Genomic DNA, 12305 nt, shown 5'->3' with positions numbered 1-12305 from the left:
TTGCCAAAGGCCAGGCTGGAGTGCAGTGACACAGTCTTGGCTCACTGCAATCTCTGCCTCCTGGGTTCAAACAATTCTCCTGCTTCAGCCTCCCTAGTAGCTGGGACTACAGGCTCACGCCACCACACCCAGCTAATTTTTGTATTTTTTAGTAGAGATGGGGTTTCACCATGTTGGCCAGGATGGTCTCGATCTCTTGACTTCGTGATCTGCTCACCTTGGCCTCCCAAAGTGCTAGGATTACAGGAGTGAGCCACCGCGCCCAGCCCATTGTTACTGTCTTATGTGCATTTACAGGAGGCACAGGTCTCATGGCTGAAGTTCCTGTACCAGAGGCAATCCTGACAATGGTGTAAGTGTCTTGGTCTCTACCACTATTAGCAGCTGTATCATTACCTGGCAAGTGATCAGTGCATTGTCAAAGCAGAAGAAAGAACTCTCTTAAAAGACTAAATAACAAAGAACATGAGAGGTTTTGAAATTTTACCTATCACCCTGAAAGCTAAACTGTACTTGAATGACTGCAGAACCTGAAAAAACACTTTGATCAATAGCTAGAGAGAAACTCATTTAAAAATAATTTTACACTTTATGTACATATATATTTTTTTATTTGTAAGACTTCAGTATGAGACATAATTTTCTTTCAGTTTTATCTTTGCTATTGAATAGTTGTTCTTACTAATAATGCCAGGACATCACGTTTCATTTTTGAAGACAAGTTTCATATGCTTCTCACTTTCCCACCAACATCGGTACCAGAAGCTTTTTTCCTTAGTAATATTTTCTTAAGTACTTCTTTTGATTAATCATTGCTATTCCAAATATATGTGCATAGGACCTGCCCTAGATGGCTTGCAGAATTAACTACCACAAGAAATGGCTGCAACTTTTACTCACGAACACACTGCATTGCACATAGGAAGTAGCAACCTAGAAGGTTATAGCTTACTAATGGTGGACAATCAATGCATTATTATTATCAATGCAATTTTACATAGAAGATACTTTGAGATGTATTCCCTAGTGACAAAAATTCATGACACTCTGCAAGTTAGGCAACCTACTTAACCATTTTGTGCATCATTTTCCTGATTTATAGAGTTAATAATTATACTTATATTTTAAGATACAAGAATTAAATGGGTTAATAGATATGAATATTTAGAGGAACACATGGTAATAAATAGTTGCTATTTTCATGGTGTTGAGAGTAGAGATTAGGCAATAAATAGCTCTCAAAGGATTCATTCCATTTCTTTTGCAGGACAGTAGAGCATTATTTTAAAACTGTTCCTAGCACTTGGAAGCCTAGAAATCTTGCCAGTTTCCCCTAACTTTCCCACCTCCACCACAAGGTAAGTACTTGCTTAGCCAAAGAAAAGTGGTCTTTTCTTAATCTCAGCTGTGAGCTTCCTTATCTCCATCTGGTCCCTCTCTCTCCCTTTTTTTTCCCCCACCTCTTTGGCATCATGACAGCAAACATAAGTCACATCTACAGTAAATGGTCAATTTGTGACACTAGAAGATTGTAACTGACCACCAAAATCAGGTCCTTCCTATCTTAGTCTGCTTTACTTCAGTATTTTTCAGAGTATTTGCTGCCACCCATTAGTAGTTTACGAAACAACTTAGTGTATCACAATTATCATTTAAATAATAAAATCAATTTATAACTTAATGAAATAGAGGTGATGACATATTGTAAAATTAAATATAATTTTACTACATTCATATTTATATGTGTGTGGGGGAGATTTTTTTTTAATATTATAGAGTAAAAACTTTTATTATGGCTTATGATCAAGAAATGACAAAGCATTACTTTGTTTTATTTCTAGCATACATAAAGAATAAAGAATAAATTCATTTTTCATTAACAAAGAAAAAAATGAGAAAGAGTAATTACCTAATTCTTACTTCTGTCTTTAAGAAAGCTGTTTTTCAGGGCTTTAAAAAGTGAGAGGCGGAGGAGATAATCACTATTTTGACCTCACTGACACTGCTCAAAGAACCAGAGGATCTTTCCACTTACTTATAAACATGTCCTCATCTTGAAGATTTAAAAACATCTATTTTATAAACTCTTCATCCATAGTGACAATACTCAGGTCTTGCTGTATAGCAGCAATTTATTATTTCAAGTCGAGCAAAACCCTCTAATCTCCCTCAACACCACCCTTCAGTTAGAAACATCTTGAGCTAAGGAAGCTATGCTGCAATGAATTGTGTATCCCACTGCTCTATAATGCAATATTATTTACCTTAACATTATTAGTATAACATACACTAACTTTGGCAAAATGCAATGGAAATCTAATACAATTATGTAGTACATATCTGAGTAGAGGAGGACACTTCCAGCCACTTCATAGCCCACCTGAAAACTGCTGATTTAATGGGAAAAAAAGTTCCATGAAAAAAAATGAAGGTAATTTAAGATGAAATTTATCATGTCAACTTAGTGTTTATAGAAAAAGAAAAGAGATGATCTGATATAGGCATATTTGTGGTACAGATTTAAATTAAGCCAGGTGTAAAAATATAAAAATTATTACACACCTACAATAAATGTAATCTTCAATATGTAAATGGGAGAAAGAATCTATACCAAGTGCTTATGCATGCCAGTTGATTTGTTAGAACAGTTTTAGTTTGAAATTATAAAACAGACATAAAAATGTTAAGAAGGCTAAGTCACAATAAACTACAAATTGCAGATATTATACCCAATTTTAGATTTGTCAACTTGAACTTCATTTTTCATATTCTTCCACTCCATAATTGAAAATAAAAAAAGAGTTAAAAAAGTTATAGACCAGGAATATAAACTCCAAACAAATCCACCACTTAGAATGAATGTGAATGTGTAAAAGAAGCAAATAATAACAATAGGAAAAAAAGCTCATTTATCCCACAGGAGTATTACAAACATATGGATGTAGCATTAAATAGTGGCTTTGAATGGCCTCGAGTCTCTAGGCCAAAAAATTGTGAAAACCAAATTTAGAATTTTTTTTTTTTCTTTTGAGACAAGGTCCCAGTCTGGGTGCCCAGGCTTGAGTACAGTGGCATCATCTTGGCTCATTACAGCCTCAACCTCCCTGGGGTCAGGTGATTCTCCCACCTCTGCCTCCTGAGTATCCGAGACCACAGACTTATTCCCCTATGCCTGCCTAATTATTTTATTTTATTTTTTGTATTTTTAATTGAGGTGGGGTTTTGGTATGTTGCCCAGACTCGTCTCAAACTCCTGGACTCAAGCAATCTGCCTGCCTTTGTTTCCCAGAGTGCTGGGATTATAGGCATGAGCCACTGTGCTTGGCCCCAATTTTAGAATTTTGTTTTCTGATGTGTTATTAAACATGGATGGAAAAAGATGAAAAATTTAATGGGTGGCTAAAAAAATAAGAGATGTGCCAATGATGGTCAGATTTGGAAAAGATTTCTGGAAAACAAAAATCTTTAAGCCTGACAATGGTTTCTGTGGCTAAAAAAAAAAAAAAAAAAACTTGGTAGATTTACTGCATTAAACATTCAAATATTATAGTAAAGACTGTCAGCTGATCCTTTGTGCATTGGGAAGAACACAGATAATATTTGGCCAAGATAATTAATTGACTGAAACTGCATTTTAGAACAAACATTTCAGTGCTATTAAGGAAGGTAGAATATATGTGAAAGAGACAGGACATTTGAAGACTTACTGTGCTGCCAAAAGGTAGGTGAATTTGGACATAGCAAGAAAATAATATTTATTGAGTACAGTTGTCCCTCAGTATGCATAAGTGATTCGTTTCAGAATCCCCTCAGGATACTGAAATCCATGGGTGCTCAAGTGCCTTATATAAAATGGTATATTAACAGCACTGAAAAATGACCTCTGCACATCCTTGTGTATACTTGAAATCATCTCTAGATTATTTTTAATACTTAATACAATGTAATGGTATATAAATAGTTGTTATACCATATTGTTTAGGGGACAATGACAAGAAAAAGTCTGCACATGTTCAGTATAAACACAATCGTCCATTTCTTTCCTGAACATTTTTGATCTGCAGTATGTTGAATTCATAGACATAGAACCCACAGATTTGAAAAGAATAATTAGCTATTAGTAGAACTTTTATACTAGTTAATTGAAGTTATTTTTTTGTTAAGAAAATATATTTTGCCCAGTGTCATCAGCAAAATGCCATAAGTTGATCCATAAAATCAACTATTTATTGTAAATGAAGGTCTCCTCTATTCATGTGAATTACAATAATGTAACAAGATTTCTGCAGCCTGCAACTCACGCATTTCTGGTTATTTATAAACACTGTAACGGAATTATCATCAAATTGCTTTTCTTTTCCAGCTTGATCCATTTGACTTGTTCCCTTTGCTTGAATTGTAGGAAAAATAATTTAGTAAATGCTAATGAATTCTAAATTTGCATAAATCATCTCCCTATGTGATTTATAATCCTGAATTAAGTATATCTCCAAATACCAATGTGCGAAGAAAGTCTATTATATGGGTAGGCACAATTCTAATAATTATTCAATTTATAAGCTAAAAAAATGAAGACTAGATTACCTCAAGCCACTCAGAAATGAGCCTTTTCTTTCACTTTTTACCTTTTTATTAGTCTGCCAATTAGAGAACTTAAGTATATATCCATCTTGTATTACTTTTAGCATTGCATTAATGTTGCTTCAGTAATTAGATTCCTTCAAAAATTTGCTTAATTTTTATGCTAATAACAACTGAAGTAAATATGAATTAACTAATTTATTTATTTATACAGTTAATAGTATATTTTTATGATGGCTTAATAAATGCCAAGCACTATTTTAAAATCTAGAAATAAAACACTGAATAAGAAAGTAAATGCGTGTGTGTTTGGGTTTATGTTCTTGCAACCTATGAAGAAAAGAGATAGATAAATAAGCAAATAATTCAACAGACATGATATTTTTTGGTATATTAAGAAAAGAAATTATGGTGTAAAAAATTGCAGGTGGGTAGTATATTGTTTGTTTCTTTCTAATGGTGTGATTAGAAAAGTTTTCTTTGTCACTTAAACTGAAATCTACAAAACAAAAAGAACCAGACTTTTAATGATGCAAGAAAAACTTGTCAATGAAAAATACTGTATCCAGTATACCTATCCCTCAGAAATGAAGAACTAAAGTCTTTCCTAGACAAACAAAAGCTGAAGAAATTTATTGCTGCTACAGCTGTTCTACAAGAAACCCTAAAGGGAATTCTGAAAACTGAAAGAAAAGAATGCTATATGATTGCTGTACTAACATTGTCATCATAGTGTGTAAACCACTTATATATTTAGCAAGAAGACTGAAAAAGAAATCTATTAAAATGATAACTATTACAACAATTTGTTTTAAAATAAGAAATATAAAATGTAAATTGTGATATAAAAACATTCAAAATATGTGCAGAGGATAAAGTTAATATATACAGGTCTTTTTTATTTCCTTTTCTTTTTTTTTTTTTGTAATCAAAGTTAAGTTGGTATTAGTTTTAAATAAATTATCATAACAATAGAATAGTTTTGTAAGCCTCCTAAAAACCACAAAGCAAAAACCTGTAATAGATACACTAAAAATAAATAGCAACACAGTAGCAGACGAAGTAACTTCATCACAAAGAAAGACAGTAAGAAACTGAAAACGTAATAGAAGAGCCATAACACAACTAGAAAACAAGAAACAAAATAGCAGTAGTAAGTCCTTATCTATCAATAATATCAACTTTAAATTGACTAGATTATCCAATAAAAAGACATAGAATGGTTGAAATGCTAAAAATTAGACCCAGTGTAATGCTGCCTACAAGAAATGTACTTCATCTGTGAAGAAATATATAGACTGAACATGAGGGATGGAAAAGGTATTCTATGCAAATAGAACAACAACAACAAAAAAAGCAGAAGTAGCTATACTTATATCAGATAAAAAAGATTTTAAGTAAAAAACTAAAAAGAGATGAAGAAGGTTTTTATATAATGATAAATGTGTCAATTCAGCAAGAGGATATAACAATAATCAATGCATATGCCCCCAACAATGGAGAACACCAAAATATAAAGCAATATCAGGAGATCTAACAGAAGAAAAAGACTACAACACAAGAATAGTAGAGGATTTCAACATGTCACTTTTAGCAATAGACAGACATATCATGCAGGCAGAAAATCAACAATAAAACATGAGAGTTAAATAACACTATAGACCCAATGGAGCTCAACAGATATTTATAAAACATTACATCTTATTGCAATGGAATATACACATTTTTTTCATCAACACAAAAAATATTATCCAGGATAGATAATATGGTAACCCAAAAAAAAATCTCAACAAATGAAAAACATCAATAACATGTCAAGTATCTTTTCTGATCACAATAGAATAAAACTAGAAATCAAGAACAAGAGAACCTTTGGACACGGTACAAATATATATAAATTAAACATCATGAACCAGAATAACCAATGAATCAATAAAGGAAATTAAGAAAATAATTTTTTAAATTTATGAAATAAAAATGGAATTATAATATACCACCAAGAGATACAGGAAAAGTAGTACTATGTAGTAATAAATGTTTACATCAATAAAGAAAGAAAGACTTTGAGCTAACAACTTTGCAGTATACCTTAAGGGAATACAAAAGAAACAAACCAAACCCCAAATTAGTAGAAGAAAAATAAGTCTAAAGGTCACAATAGAAATAAGTTAAATTCAGATTAAGAAACAATACAAAAGATCAATAAGATAAAAAGTTTTTTAAAAGGTAAACAAAATCAATACACCTTTAGCTAGAATAAAAAAAAAGAAAAAGATGTAAATAAATAAATTCAGAAATATATAAAAACATTACAATTGATAACATAGAAATACAAAGAATCATTAGACTACTATGAACAACTATATGCCAACAAATTGGAAAACTGAGAAGAAATGCATAAATTCAATACAACCTATTAGGATTAAATCATGAAAAATAGAAAACCCAAACAGATTAATAATAAATAACAAGATCAAAGCAGGAATAAAAGGCCCCCAATCAAAGAAAAGCCCAGGATCTGATGGTTTCACTGTTAAATTCTACCAAATATTTAAATTTTTAAACATTTAAACTAATACCAATTAAATATTTAAACTAATACCAATCCTATTCAAACTAGTCCCCAAAAAATTAAAAAGACAGAATACTTCCAAACTTATTCTAAGAGTCTACGATTACCCTGATACTAAAGTCAGACAAGGGTATATCAAGAAAGAAAACTACAAAAATTCCTGGTAAAAATGGCTGCAAAAATAAACAAAATCCCTGCAAACCAAATGCAATAACACATTAAAAAAGTCCTTCACAACATTTCTTTGGAAAAAAGTCATTGAGAGTAAACAGAATGAGGATGCAGATTCTGGGATGAAGGTGGGGGGAAGCTGGAAACCCTTCAGAGGGTTACTGAGCACCAGGACCTGTTCTTGACCTCGATTTGTTCCTAGGGTCCATGAAAGAGGCATGGAATAGCCCACTCTCAGCATGGACCTCTGGACTCCTAGCTGCTAGAGACCCCCCAATGCCCACAGACATTTGGGCTGGCAGAGGTGGTAGAGACAGAACTCCAGCCTGAACAGAGCCCAGAGGGTTTGGCTCAGGAATAAGTTGAGTGAAGCATGGCCATAGATATCCAAACCCCAAGGTTTGTCATACTCCTCTACGTGACCTAAACTTTTGTTAGCTGCTTGACGTAGATGAAGCAGGTATATCTTGCCTATAAAATAGGCCAGTCTGATCTGAGCATTGCCCTGTTTGCTGGCCTCTGCCAGGGTCCCTGCATGACTGGATCCACAGTCAGCATGACATCAGCTTCCCAGCCAAGGTACTTGCCAGTGGCCACTGCCATACCTCTTTTGCCAGCAGACCTTACCTAACAGTCGGAGAGCTTCTGCAGGCAGGCCCGCACTGGCATACACCTGCTCACAGCTCTCCCTCCGGCTGCTTCACTGGTTCACACTTGCCCACACCCTGTCCCCCCACTTTGTGTGTTCAAACACACACATAGCCTATTGCTGCTGCTTCCCTGGTACGCACTGACCACACCACTGCCTCACTGAAGTGCACTTGCTGGCAACTTTCATTAGCAGCAGACTAGGAATACCTCTGCCTGTCAAACTCAGGAGGAGGTTAATCTCAAGGGGCCAGAGAACAAAGCTGCAAGCCTGGTCCCAGCCACTGACAGAGTGGAGTCAGCCCAGGAGTGTGGAGCTGAGCCTTAGCCTCTTGAAATCATCCAGAAATGAAGCTAACTGAATAAACTCAACTTATACCATAGTCAAACCCTCAAGGACATTAAATAATATAAAAGCAAAGAGCCGATTTAAAAGAAAACAGCTTCAAAGATTAAAAGAACATTAGCCTACACACAAGAAAGAACCAGCACAAGAACTCTGGCAACTATAAAACCCAGAGTGTCTTCTTTCCTTCAAATGACCACACTGGTTTCCTATCAGTATTTCTTAACCAAATGGAAATGGCTGAAATGGCTGAAATGGCAGACATAGAATTCAAAATCTGGATAGTAACAAAGATCATTGAGATTCAAGAGAAAGTTGAATCCTAATCCTGGAAATTTAAGGAACCCAGTAAAACAATTCTAGACCTGAAATACAAAACAGCTATTTTAAGAAAGAACCAAACTGACCTGACAGAGCTGAAAAAACTCACTACAAACATTTTATAATATAGTTGGAATTAACAGCAAAACAGATCAAGCTGAAAAAAGAATCTCAGATTTTTAATACCAGTCATTTGAATCAACTCAGTCAGAAAAAAAACACAGAAGAAAGCATAATAAGAATAGACAAAATCCCTAAGAAATATGAGATTATGTAAAGAGACAAAACCTGTGGCTCATTAGCATCCCAGGAAGAGAAGGAGAGAGAGAAAGCAACTTGAAAAACATATTTGAGGATACTGTCCATGAAAATTTCCTCAACCTTGTTAGAGAGGTCAACATTTATATCCAGGAAATTCAGAGAACCATTCTATACAAGATGACCAATCCTGAAGATTGACTTGTCAGGCATAACATCTATTATACAAAGCATGATTCTGCTGCTCATTCTAGATTTTAGAGCCAAGATTGCTAACTAAATGCACCCAGGAGGAGCTTCTCCCATTGAGAGAACAGACTGTCAAGAAGGCCAGAACACTTTGAACAGATCTTTGCAAGAAAGACATTGAGGGAGGATGAAGACACAGAGCCTGGCATGAAGGGTGAGGAATCTGGAAACCCTGAGAGGGTTTCCAACCACTAAAACTTGTTCCTGACCCCAAGCAGCTCTAGGGGAAGAGGTGAGTTGAATAGGCATGAAGTGACCCACTGTTGACACAGACCTTCAGAATCCTGGCTACAAGAGTCCCCATAACTCTCATAGACATTTGAGCTGGCAGGGAGAACTTCTTGGAAAGTAGGTTGGGAAAGAACTCTACCCAGCATGGAGTCCAAGAAGGGTTGGTGTGGGAATTGCTGTAGTGGAGCACAGCCAGGGATGTCCATCCCTCAAGGCTCTCTATGCTCCTCTGGGTAGTTTTGGCTTTGTTGACTATCTGGCCTGAACAGAACAGGGCTATTTTGCCTGTTGGAAGGGGACAATCTGATCTGAGTGCCTCTCTATATCCTGGCCTCTCCTGTACACACAAACTAGAAAATCTAGAAAAATTGATAAATTTTCTGGAAACATGCAACCTTTTATGATTTAATCAGGAAGAAATAGAATACCTGAGCAGACTAATAATGAGTCTGAAATTAAATCAGTAATAACTGCCTATCAACCAGAAAAAGCCTTGGACCAGATGTATTCACAATTGAATTCTACCAGATTTATAAAAGAGAGCTGGTACCGATTACATCAAAACTATTGCAAAAAATCAAGAAAGTGGAATTCCTGCCTAACTCATTCTATGAGACAGCATCACTCTTAGATGTAAACATGGCAGCCACACTATGAAAAAAGAAAACTTTAGGACAACATACGTGGTGAACATAGTTACAAAAATCCTCAACAAAATACTAGCAAACTGAATCCAGCTGTACTTCAAAACTTAACCCATCATGAACAAGTAGGCTTTATTCCTGAGATGAAAGGTTTGTTCAACATATACAAATCAATCAATGTGATTCAACACAAAACACAATATCACTGGAAAAGACATTGAAAAGGCTTTTGACAAAATTAAATATCTTTTTATGTTAAAACCCTCAACAAACTAAGCATTGAAAAAACATATTTCAAAATAATATGAACTATCCATGACTATCCCACAGGCAACATCATGCTAAGTGTGCAAAAGCTGGAAGCATTCCCTTTGGGAGCTGGTATGAGACAAGGATTCCCACTCTCACCACTCCTATTCAACATAGTTCTGGAAGTCCTAGCCAAAGCAATAAGGCAAGAGAAAAATATAAAAGGCATTCAAATAGGAAGAGAGGAAGTAGAACTCTCTCTCTTCCACAGACAAAATGATTCTATACCTAGAAAACTGCAGGGTCTCTGCCCAAATGCTCTTAGATCTTATAAATAACTTCAGTAAAGTTTCAGGATACAAAATCGATGTAAAAAGTCAGTAGCATTTCTATACATCAATAATGTCCAAGCTGAGAGCAAAATCAGTTATGCAGTCTCCTTCACAATAGCCACAAATAGAATAAAATATTTAGGGATACAGATAACCAGAGGGGCAAAAGTTTACTACAATGAAAATTATAAAACACTACTGAAAGAAATCAGAGATGACACACACAAATTGAAAATCATTCTATTTTATGAATAGAAATAAATTTTAAATAGAAAATCATTGTTATTCATATATTTCCTATCATTTGTCATGGGTAGGAAGAACCCGTGTTGTTAAATTGGACATACTACCCAAGCAATTTACAGATTCAATGCTATTCCTATCAAACCACCAATGTCATTTTTCGCAGAAGGATCCTGAATAGCCAAAGCAATCCTAAAAAAAAAAAAAGCTAGAGACATCACACTGACTTCAAACTATACTACCAGGATACAAAAACAAAAAGAGCATAGTGTTGATACTGAAGCAGACAAACAGACCAACGGAACAGGTTGCAAAACACATATATAATCACACACCTTCCACCATCTGCTCTTCAACAAAGTGCACAAGAGCAAACAATGGGGAAAGGAAACCTATTCAATAAATGGTGCTGGGATAACTGTTAGCCATATACAGAAGATTGAACCTGGACCCCTTCCTTTCACCGTATACAAAATTCAACTTAATATGGATAAAAAAGCTAAATGTAAAACCTAAAACTATAAAAAGCCTAAAACATCCAGGAAATATTCTGGATGTAGGCCTTGGCAAGTAGTTCATGATAAAGACTCCACTAGCAATAGCAATGAAAACAAAAATTGACAAGTGGGACCTAATTAAACTAAATAGCTATAGTTTGAATAGCAAGAAAAACTATTAGTAGAGTAAACAGACAACCTATAGAATGGAAGAAACTATTCACAAGCAATGCATTCAACAAAGGCCTAATATACAAATCTGTAAAGAATTTAAACATATCAACAGGCAAAAACCAAACAACCCCATTTAAAAATGGGCAAAGGGCATGAACAGATACTTCTCAACAGAATACACACATGCAGCTAAAAAGTATATGGAAAATGCTTGACATTACTAATTATTAGAGAAATACAAATCAATACCATTATGAGATGCCATCTCAAACTAGTCAGAGTGGCTATTACTAAAAGGTTAAAAATAAAAAATGTGTTTACAAAGCTGGGGAGAAAGGGGAACACATACGCTGTTGGTGTGAATGTAAATTACTTCAGCCACTGTGTAATGATATTTATAGAGATTTCTCAAAGAATTTAAAACAAAACTACTTTTGACCTAGCAATCCTATTGTTGGGTATATACATACCAAAAGGAATATAAATTGTTCTATCATAAACACATATACATGTCTATGCTCATTGCAGCCCTTTTCACCATAGTAGACATGGGATCAACCTAGATGCCCATAAATGGGGGGACTGAAAAAAGAAAATGTTGATACATATACACCATGGAATACAAAGCAGCCATAAAAAAGAATAAAATTATGTCCTTTGCAGCAGCATGGGTGCAACTGGAGGCCATTATCTAAAAGAATTAATGCAAGAACAGAAAACTATGTTTTCTACATGTTCTCACATATAAATGGGAACTAAATTTTGAGTACACATGGACACAAAGAGGGG

The sequence above is a fragment of the Cebus imitator genome, unplaced genomic scaffold (genome assembly GCF_001604975.1).
Source record: "Cebus imitator isolate Cc_AM_T3 unplaced genomic scaffold, Cebus_imitator-1.0 Scaffold100, whole genome shotgun sequence".
Classification (NCBI taxonomy): Eukaryota; Metazoa; Chordata; class Mammalia; order Primates; family Cebidae; genus Cebus; species Cebus imitator.
Note: the sequence above shows the minus strand (reverse complement) of the source record.